The sequence below is a fragment of the Piliocolobus tephrosceles genome, chromosome 21 (assembly GCF_002776525.5).
Source record: "Piliocolobus tephrosceles isolate RC106 chromosome 21, ASM277652v3, whole genome shotgun sequence".
Taxonomy (NCBI): domain Eukaryota; kingdom Metazoa; phylum Chordata; class Mammalia; order Primates; family Cercopithecidae; genus Piliocolobus; species Piliocolobus tephrosceles.
In genome coordinates, this window is record NC_045454.1 from 43570421 (window position 1) to 43582025 (window position 11605).

Below are 11605 nucleotides of genomic sequence, written 5' to 3' on the forward strand. Positions count from 1 at the left end.
CAGAGCCCCTGAACCTCTTCTGGTTTTGACTGCTGCCTGATTCACGAATCATTTAATGCTTAACTATTACATTTATCTAAAGTTTTTCTTTTAATATTCATAGGTCCTAGCAGAGGGTAGAAAATGTATGGGGTGTGGCTCATGCCTGTAATCCCAGCACTATGGGAGGCCAAAGCAGGCAGATCACTTGAGCTCACAAGTTTGAGACCAGCCTGGGCAACATGGTAAAACCCCGTCTCTACAAAAAACACAAAAATTAGCCAGGTGTGGTGGTGCATGTCTGTAGTACCAGCTACTTGGGAGGTGGGAAGGTGGCTTGAGCCTGGGAGGCAAAGGTTGCAGTGAGCCGAGATCATGCCACTGCACACCAGTCTGGGCGATAGAGCCAGACCTTGTCTCAACAAAAAAGAAGAAAAAGAAAAAAGAAAATGTGTGGGGTGGATGAAATGCTGAATCACACATTATGCAAAAGTTTATCTATTTTATACTTTTCTGGGGGTATGGGACAGACAGGGCTTCACTCTGTCCCCAAGGCTGGAGTGTAATAGTAGGATCAAGCTCACAGCAGCCTTGAACTCCTGGGCTCAAGCAATCTTCCTGCCTCAGCTTTCTGAGTAGCTAGGACTTCAGGCACAAGCCCCCACCACACCTGGCCAATTAAAAAAAATTTTTTTTGGTAGATAGAGATTGGTGGTAGGGCTGGAACGGAGAAGGGGTTCCTCACAATGTTGGGAAGACTGATCTTGAATTCCTGGGCTCAAGCGATTCTCCCGCCTTCACCTCCCAACGTGCTGGATTACAGGTGTTAGCCACATGACCAACCAACTGTTTGTTTGTTTGTTTGTTTTTGAGACAGAGTCTCGCTCTGTCGCCTAGGCGGGAGTGCAGTGGTGCCATCTCGGCTCACTGCAAGCTCCGCCTCCCGGGTTCACACCATTTTCCTACCTCAGCCTCCAGAGTAGCTGGGACTACAGGCACCCGCCACCACGCCTGGCTTATTTGTTTTGTATTTTTAGCAGAGACGGGGTTTCACCGTGTTAGCCAGGATGGTCTCGATCTCCTGACCTCGTGATCCGCCCGCCTTGGCCTCCCAAAGTGCTGGGATTACAGGCGTGAGCCACCGCGACCGGCCATGGCCAGCCAATTTTATACTTCTAAAAAACCTATCACTTGGCCGGGCATGGTGGCTCACACCTGTAATCCCAGCACTTTGGGAGGTCGAGGTGGGCAGACCACCAGGTCAGGAGATCGAGACCATCCTGGCTATCACGGTGAAACCCTGTCTCTGCTAAAAATGCAAAAGATTAGCCGGGCGCAGTGGCAGGCACCTGTAGTCCCAGCTGCTTGGGAGGCTGAGATAGGAGAATGGCATGAACCTGGGAGGCAGAGCTTGCAGTAAGCCGAGATCACGCCACTGCACTCCAGCCTGGGTGATAAGCAAGACTCCATCTCAAACAAACAAACAAACAAAAAAACCTATCACTTGAGTTTACTGATCAGTTTTACTTTTTTTCCCATTAAATGTTGCTTTTAGTGTTGTTATGTTTTCTTTACATTCATTTTGCTAATCTCTTTCAAACACTTGGAAATGACACCTGAATTTTTTAAACATTTAATTGAAATATATATTCACAAAAGTATAGAATTACAAAGGTATAATGCATCATTAATTTCTACACAATGCACACATCTAAATCATTGCCCCCTTCTCCAATGGTAGCACTATTCTCACTTCTAACAGTATAGATTAATTTTGTCTGTTTTTAAACTTTATAAATGAAATCATTTATTTATGTCTAGCTTTTTTGTTTTGTTTTGTTTTGTTTTTTGAGACGGAGTCTGGCTCTGTCGCCCAGGCTGGAGTGCAGGGGCCGGATCTCAGCTCACTGCAAGCTCCGCCTCCCGGGTTTACGCCATTCTCCTGCCTCAGCCTCCCGAGTAGCTGGGACTACAGGCGCCCACCACCTCGCCCAGCTAGTTTTTTGTATTTTTTAGTGGAGACGGGGTTTCACCGTGTTAGCCAGGATGGTCTCGATCTCCTGACCTCGTGATCCGCCCGTCTCGGCCTCCCAAAGTGCTGGGATTACAGGTTTGAGCCACCGCGCCCGGCCATGTCTAGCTTTTTTGATTCAACATTATGTTTACGAGAGTCATCCACACTGTTGCAAAGAGCTGTAGTTCTTTTCCTTTTACCTAAAAGCATTCCATAATACAGGTTGAGTATCTCTAATCTGAAAATCTGAAATCCAAAATGCTCCAAAAAAACCTTTTTGAGCATAGACATGACACTCAAAAAGGAAATGCTCACTGGAACATTGTAAATTTCTGAAGTATAATGCAAATAATGCAAAATCTGAAGAAATCTGAAATCCAAATCACTTCTGGTCCCAAATATTTCTGATACTTAACCATTATAGCATGGTTTATTCATGTATTCCTGTAGATAGACATTAGAGCTGCTTAATTCTGAGCTACTTCAAATGATGATGTTATATGGTTGTATTTAAGGGTATATCCTTAAGTTCAAATTTGGAATGCAATGCCAAATCGTTTTTCAAAACATATTTTTACTTTACACACTAAAAGTATATGCAAACTCTAGTTTCTCTAAATTCTCTTCGACATTTGGTATTGTAACTCTTTTTGGATTTAGCCATTCTGATGCATGTGTAGTGGCAGATTTAATTTCCATTTGCCTGATTATTAATGAGGATTAAAAACTTCAATTTTTCATATTTATTATCCATAGCACAGTCAGTTTTGTGAAGAGCCTGCTCAAGCCTCTTACTGATTTTTCTACTGGATTGTTTGAATTTTTGGAATTAATGTGTAAGAGAGTTCTTAATATATTTTGGATATAAGCCTTTTTTTTGTGTCAGTTACCTAAGTAGGAATTATCTCCTCTTATTCTCAGGATTGTTTTTGGGTGGGGGTAGGGGACAGGGCCCTGTTCTGTTGCCCAGACTGAAGTGCAGTAGCACAATCTTGGCTCACTGCAGCCTTGACCTGCAGGGCTCAAGCAATCCTGCCTCAGCCTCCCAAAGAGCTAGGACAAGAAGCATGTGCCACCATGTCCAGCGAATTCTTTAGTTTTCTGGAGAGATGAGGTCTTGCTATCTTGCTCAGGTTGGACGCAAGTGATTCTCCTGCCTTGGCCTCCCCAACGGCTGGGATTACATATGTGAGCCACTATGCCTAGCTTCCTTTGGAATTATTTTTAACTTCATTAAAAAAAAAAAACACTAGGGAATTTGGCAGCATGTAGTTAAATTATATAGGCATTTACCCTTTGACTTAGAAATCCCGTTTCTAAAAATCCTCCTGGATGTATAACTCTACAAATATCTATTTTTAAAATTTTCTGGCTGGGCATGGTGGCTCATCCTAGCACTCTGGGATGCTGAGGAAGGTGGACTGCTTGAGCCCAGCCTAGGCAACACATGGTGAAATCCTGTCTCTACAAAAAATACAAATATTCGCCAGGTGTGGTAGCACTCACCTATAGTCCAAGCTACTCAGGGGACTGAGGTGGGAGGAACACCCGAGCCTCGGGAGGTCAACGCCACAGTGAACCGTTATCTCGCCATTGCACTTCTGCCTGGGCAACAGAGACCTCGTCTCAAAAACACAACAAAACAAAAACCAAAATAAATGCTCTCATATATTCATATTAGAATGTAAAACTTCCAAGGGTTGATTCTTCTCTCTTAAAACACAAGCCACATAGCTATAAAATCATACCTTTTAAAAATACATCAGAGAGCCAAGAATGCAGATACACCTAAATAATAAGCTTTGATAAGAAAGAATATACCCATGATTTTTCTCAATCTTGGATGAGTGCTGAGAGAAGGAATCTGCCACACATGAAGGTATAAAGAAATCATCATTAAATCTTATCAAAATTTGACAGCAGAGTGTGGTTGATAGACCACATTAGAATTTTGAGACATCTCAGTTACAGAAATCACAGCGATGAATCCATCCACAGACTCTCACAAGTCTTCACCTAATATCAGACCATAGTATATTTAAGGCTGGGATAAGGCAGAATCACTGAGGTGCATGTAGTCTCCCTGATGACCAAGGCAGCCATCCCCAAAAGCAAGTGGCAGGGCACAGGGGTGAAGATAAATCCATTTAAGGCATTCTGGGCCCTCAGCTATCACAGGCTGATTGCAGAGCAGAGTTAATACAAACCCTTAATAAAATTTTAGCAAAATGAATACAGTGATATATATACACACATACATATGTATACCTCTATATACGAAGAGATAATACATCAAGTTAGAACATATCCCAGAAATGCGAGGTATTCAAATGTAAATCAATTTAATGCAACATATTGGCAGGCCAGAAAATCAGATGATCTCATGAGATGCAGAAAAGGAATTTGACAAAATTCATCAACCATGATTGTTTAATAAGGCCAAGAAAAATTTTCAGCCTAATAAACGGCATCTACAAAAATGCCAAAGCTAACATTATACTTTAAGGTGACAAAAATGGTTGCTTTTTAACTGTATTATAAATGAATAACAAAACCATATTGAAAGATAAAAATAACTCATATAAGTGAATTTGGAAAACAGTATTTTGAACATATAATCTAAGCCTAAATTATTGTAAAAGAATCACACAAAAATAACTCAGTTAATAAATCTGTTTTCCACAGGGGTCTGAATTAGCAATTCAGAGCTACCTTATTTGTATTTTAAGATTCAGTAAGTAATATATCACAGAGAATGTCAGTAAAACAGCAGAGTAGGAAGCCCTACCTCTCTGTTCACTCATGGAAACATGTAACAACAATACTGGAACCAAAATACCTTGAAGATAAATCCATAATCAAACTAATAATTGCAAGCAACCTCAGAGGAGCACAAACTGAGAGCAGCTGCATTTATATGGGTAAGAACAATTTTCAACTTACCCTCATCAGCCCTTCCCCCAAACCAGCTCAGCTCAGTTGCTCTGACTGATTATTTCTTCATGGGAAGAAGTGAGATTGGCTACTTGACCTCCTGACCTCTCAGAGGAGGTCAAGGAGGTCCAAGGAGTTAGTAGCCATCTTGTCTCATACTGAGGTGCTGATCATCTGAGAAAGCAATGAGGCAGACATCCTCTTACCTCTGCTCTGCATGACTGAGACGCTTTTCTGTGGAGAGAGAGAGAAGATGTACTTGTCACCAACCTTATGGTACACTCCTGTAGGGGTCAGTCCTGATCTTGTCTCATATGGAGCACGGCTCATGGATGAAGGTCTTTCCCAGTCAAGACTAACTCATAAAGACTGAGAGAAATACCTACTACTACAATTCACAGATAGCAAAGCAAACCTACAAATAGCATGAAAAATCAAGAAGAAACCATGACACAAAGGAAGAAAACAAATATTCAGTAGCCGACCCAAAAGAAATGGAGACCTGTGAATCACCTAAGAAGGAAGTCATAATAATCATCTTAAAGATCAGTGAGTTAAATTATATGAGGTCAGAAAAATAATAGATGAATGAAGTGAGAAATTCAACCCAGAGATTGAAATGACAAAAAACAAAAGAGAAATACTGGAGCTGAAGAGTACAATAACTGAACTGAAATATTAACTAGAGGGGTCCAAGAGCAGACATCATCAAGCGGAAGAATCAACAAAATAAAAAATAGATTATAGTCAGTCAAAGGAATAAAAAGAAAAAACAATGAAAAAGAGTGAAGAAAGCCTAAAGAACCTGTGGAACCCTGCCAAGTGAATATAAGCATTAAAGAAGTTACAGAGGGAGCAGAAACAGAAATGAGTAGAAAGCCTATTTAAAGAATAGCTACAAATCTTCCAAATCTGGGGAGACAGAGGCACCCATATTCATGAATCCCAAAGCTCCCAAAAAGGTTTAACTGAAAGAGATCTAAACTGAGACACATTACAGTCAACTTGTCAAAAGGCAAAGACAAAGAGAATTTCGAAAGTAGCAAGAGAAAAAAATGACTCACTACATACAAAGAAATCTCCATAATATTACCCATTGATTTCTCAGCAGAAACCTTGCAAACCAGGAGACAGTAAAATGGCATATTCAAAAAGTCATCAATTGCAAAGACTGCAAGAGAAGACAGGAATAAAAGAACTATAAGACAGCCAGAAAACAATGAACTAAATGGTAATTACAAGTCATCGTCTATCAACAATTACTTTAAATGGATTAGATTCCCCAATGAAAAGACACAGAATGGCTGAATATGGTTAAAACAAACAAACAGGTGGGGCGTGGCAGCTCACGCCTGTAATCCCAGCACTTTGGGAGGCCGAGGCAGGCAGATGATGAGGTCAGGAGTTCGAGACCAGCCTGACCAATATGGTGAAACCCTGTTTCTACTAAAAACATAAAAATTACTTTGGGAGGCCAAGGCGGGTGGATCACAAGGTCAGGAGATCGAGACCACGGTGAAACCCCGTCTCTACTCAAAATACAAAAAATTAGCCGGGCTCGGTAGTGGGCACCTGTAGTCCCAGCTACTCGGGAGGCTGAGGCAGGAGAATGGCGTGAACCCGGGAGGCGAAGCTTGCAGTGAGCCAAGATCGCACCACTGCACTCCAGCCTGGTGGACACAGCGAGACTCTGTCTCCAAAAAAAAAAAAAAACCCATAAAAATTAGCCAGGCATGGTGGCGCACGCCTGCAGTCCCAGGTACTCAGCAGGCTGAGGCAGAAGAATTGCTTGAACCCGGGAGGCGGAGGATGCAGCAGGCTGAGATCACGCCACTGCACTCCAGCCTCAGCGACAGAGCGAGACTCTGTCTCAAAACAAACTAAACACCATCCAACTATCTCCTGGCTACACGATACTCATTTTAATTTTAATGGGCACAGACTAAATGTCAAGGGTTAGAAAAAGATATTCTATGCAAATGATAACCAAAGGACAGCAGGAGCCCCTATTCTTATATCACACAAAATACACTTTAAGATAAAAATTGTCACAAGAGACAAAGGTCCTTATGTAATAATAAAGGGATCAATTTATCAAAAGGATATAAAAGTTTTAAGTACCTATACACCAATATATGTAGGGAGCTCATAATACATAAAGCAAATATTAATGGATCTGAAAGAAGAAAAAGCAATATGATAATAGTAGGAGACTTCAATACTCCACTTTCAACAATAACTAGATCATCCAGACAAAATATTAGTAAGAAAATAGACCTTGAAAAACAATATAGATGAAATGGATGTAGAAACAGAACATTTCATCCAACAGCAGTACAAAATACATTCTTCTCCAGCACACAGGAGAATATTATCTTGGAATATTCTCCAAGATGATAAAATGTTGAGTGACAAAGCAAGTTAACAAATTTAGTAAGACTGAAATCATAAAAACCATCTTTTCTGAAAATAATGGTATGAAGCTAGAAATCAGTAACAGGCTAAAAACTGGAAAATTTAGAAATAGGTGGAAATTAACCAATATACTCTTGAACAAGCAAAGGTCAAGGAATACACTAAAATAGAAAACTAATAATTATCTTGAGACAAACAAAAGTAGAAACTTGACATACCAAAACTTATGGGATGCAGTTAAAAGAAGTTCTAAGACAAACCTTTAGAGCAATACATACTCATATTAGAAAAAAAAAAAGATATCAAATAAACAACCTAATTTATGTCTCAAGGAATTAGAAAAAGAACTAAGCCCAAAGTCAGAAGGAAGGAAATAATAAAGATTAGAGCAAAAATAAATCAATGAAATAGATACTAGAAACAAAAGATCAACAAAACTGAGAGCTTGTTTTTTTTAAAACAAATTAAACAAATGAAGAAATCTTTACCTATAGTAATTAAGAAAAAGAGAAGGAAAACTCAAATAAGATTATAAACTTAAAGAACGGGACATTAAAATGGATGCCTCGGAAAAACAGAGAACCAGAAGAGACTACCGTGAACACTTATATGCCAATGAATTGGATAACCTAGAAGAAACAGACAAATTCCTAGAAACATACAATCTATCAAGACTGAATCATGAGGAAATAAAAAACCTGCACAACCAAAAACAAGTAAGGAAATTAAATGAGTGTACAACCACCCTGCACTAACAGGACCAAATGGCTTTACTGGTGAAATCTACCAAACATTTAAAGAATTAATGGGCCGACTGTGGTGGCTCACGCCTGTAATCCCAGCACTTTGGAAGGCTGAGAGGCAGGTGGATCACTCAAGGTCAAGGGTTAGAGACCAGCCTGGTCAACATGGTGAAACCCCATCTCTACCAAAAATACAAAAATTAGCCGGGTGGGGTGGGGGGCGACTGTAATCCCAGCTACTCAGGAGGCTGAGGCAGGAGAATCACTTGAACTCAGGAGGCGGAGGTTGCAGTGAGGCGAGATCATGCCACTGCACTCCAGCCCAGGCAACAAGAGCAAAACTCTGTCTCAAAAGAAAGAAGAATGAATGCCAATACTTCTTAAATTCTTCCAAAACGCTGAAGAAGGAAGACTTGCAGACTCACTTTATAAGCCCACCAATACCCTGATACCAAAGCCAGACAGGAAGCCTTCAAGAAAACTACAGGCCAATATCCTTGTGGAATATAGATGCAAAAATCCTCAACAAGGCCAGGTGCAATGGATCATGCCTGTAATCCCAGCATTTTGGGAAGCTGAGGTGGGAGGATTGTTTGAGACCAGCATGAGGAACATAGTGATACCCCATCTCTACAAAAAGCCGGGTGTGGTGGCACACGCCTGTGGTCCCAGCTACTTGGGAGGCTGAGGTAGGAGGATTGCTTGACCCCAGGAGGACAAGGCTGCAGTGAACCATGATTGTGCCCCTGCATTCCAGCTTGGGAGACAGAGTTAGACCCAGTCTCAAAAACAAAACACACACACAGAAAATCTCAACAAAAGAGAAGCAAACTGAATTCAACCACATGTTAACACCATGTAGGGTTTATTCCTGGGGTTCAAGGATGGTTCAAAATAATACAAATTAAGCAATGTGATACACCACATTAACGGAATGTAGGACAAAGTTCTTATAGTCATCTCAATAAATGCAGACAAAGCCTTCACAAAATAAAACATCTTTTCATGATAAAGACCTTCAACAGGCCAGGCACAGTGGTTCATGCCTGTAAACCTAGCACTCGGGTAGATCATTTGAGATCAGGAGTTTGAGACCAGGCTGGCCAATATGGTGAAATCCCGTCTCTACTAAAAATACAAAAATTAGCGGGCCATGGTGGTGTGCATCTGTAATCCCAGCTACTTGGAGGCTGAGGCACAAGAATCATGTGAACCTGGGAGGTGGGGCTGTGGTGAGCAGAGATCATGCTACTGTACTCCAGCCCAGGAGACAGAGCAAGACTCCTGTTTCAAAAAAAAAAAAAAAAAAAAAAAAACACTCTCAAATTTCTGTAGAGAAGAAATGTACCTCAACATAATAAAGGCCATATCACAAGCCCACAGCTAACATCATATTCAATAGTAGGAAGCTAAACCTTTCCTTTAAGATCAGGAACATGACAAGGGTGCCCAATCTAACCACTTATGTTCAACACAGTACCAGAAAACCTGGACAGAGCAATTAAGCAAAACAGAGAGAGAAATAAAAGGCATCCAAATTAGAAGGGAAGAAGTAAAATAAACTGTTTGCAGATGACATGATCTTATATACAGAAAACCCAAAAACTCCACCAAAAACTGTTAGAACAAGTAAGCAAATGTACTCTTTGCTGCAGGATACAAAATCAACATACAGGGTAGGCGTGATGGCTCATGCCTGTAATCCCAGCACTTTGGGAGGCCAAGGCGGGAGGAACACGAAGTCAGGAGTTCCAGACCATCTTGGCCAACATGGTGAAACCCCATCTCTACTAAAAATACAAAAATTAGCTGGGCGTGGTGGCATGTGCCTGTAATCCCAGCTACTCGGGAGGCTGAGGCAGGAGAATCACTTGAACCCAGGAGGTGGAGGTTGCGGTGAGCCGAGATTGCACCACTGCACTCCAGCCTGGCCACAGAGCAAGGCTCCATCTCAAAAAAAACCATACAAAAATCAGTTGTGTTTCTATACATAAACTATCCAAAAAAGAAAGAAAAGAATTCCATAAAACACCATTAACAATATTTAGTAATAAATTTACCTAAGGAGGTAAAAGATCTGAAAACTATAAACACTGATGAAAGAAACTGAAAAAGATACAGATAAACAAAAAGATACCCAGTGTTCATGTATAGGATGAATATTAAAATGTCCACAGCACCTAAAGTGATCAACAGATTCCATGCAATTCCTATCAATATTCCAAAGACATATTCTTCAGAAATAGAATAAAAGCTGAGATTTGGATATGATACCATGGTTTTTTTGAATAAAAGCTGAGATTTGGATATGATACCATGGTTTTTTTGGTAAATTTTTTTCTTTATTGTGGTAAAATACATAGAATATTTAACATCTTAACCATTTTCAAGTGTATACTTCAGTAGCATTAAGTACATGTTTGTACAATCACCACCACCATCAACCTCCAGAGCCCTTTTCATGTTGCAAAACTGAAACCCCAATACCTATTAAATACGTCATGGGTTTAGGAATATATACAAATACATATAGACAGATATGTTTTGGTGTGTGTAACAGACACACACATTTCCCAGATGTATCCAGAAGAAAAAAGCACACCTAACGCCCAGATCTTGGTTTATGAATTTCATTCTCCAACAAAAGGAACCAGAGTTCCCCAGAGATCAATTCCAGGTCTAAGGCAAGGAAAGTACAAGATGAGCCTGAACACTGCCAGAAGGTAAATAAATCCTCCAAAAAGGATGGGAACATGTCAAAAAAAAATGCAGAAATCAACTTAAGGGAGTTCCCAATAACCAAGTCTGGGACATTCTGAGCAAGAAAATAAAAAATAGTGGTAACAGCCACTGGCCTATACTGATGTGAAGTAATTTAATAAAGGGAGGAGAAAGAAAAGTTGTTTTTTGCAGAATTCCAATAAATACAGAAGATACGACTGGAACAGAAATTCATAATTTGGAAAAATGGCACAATAATATTACAGGTAATAATTATCAATGGATACTAAAATTAGTGGGCATATAGTAAGATGAAAACAGAATCCTTGCCTAGTCTTGAAGTATCTCCCTATTAGAAACTTTTTTTTTTTTTTTTTTGAGATGGAGTCTCGCTCTGTCGCCCGGGGCTGGAGTGCGGTGGCCGGATCTCAGCTCACTGCAAGCTCTGCCTCCCGGGTTTATGCCATTCTCCTGCCTCAGCCTCCCGAGTAGCTGGGACTACAGGCGCCTGCCACCTCGCCCCGCTAGTTTTTATTTTTTAGTAGAGACGGGGTTTCACCATGTTAGCCAGGATGGTCTCGATCTCCTGACCTCGTGATCCGCCCGTCTCGGCCTCCCAAAGTGCTGGGATTACAGGCTTGAGCCACCGCGCCCGGCCCTATTAGAAACTTTTTAATCGCATAGAGTAAGATATTAACTTTACAGTGGGTTAAAAGTGGAAGAAAACACATTAAACGTGAAAAACAAAGACTCTTAAACTAAATACAAAAATCAATCATATTCTATATAAATATAAAAA

General features: G+C 40.6%; 1 protein-coding gene across 1 annotated transcript in view; it reads right to left on the reverse strand.

Annotated features, from left to right (window-relative positions):
• Window positions 1-3627, reverse strand: part of LOC111530276 (zinc finger protein 559) — a 43940-nt gene extending 40313 nt beyond the window's left edge. The window contains exon 1 of the mRNA XM_023197444.2: window positions 3500-3627. The gene's annotated coding sequence lies outside the window, so the exon portion shown is untranslated. The remainder of the gene's footprint in view (window positions 1-3499) is intronic.
• Between the last annotated feature and the right edge of the window lie 7978 nt (window positions 3628-11605).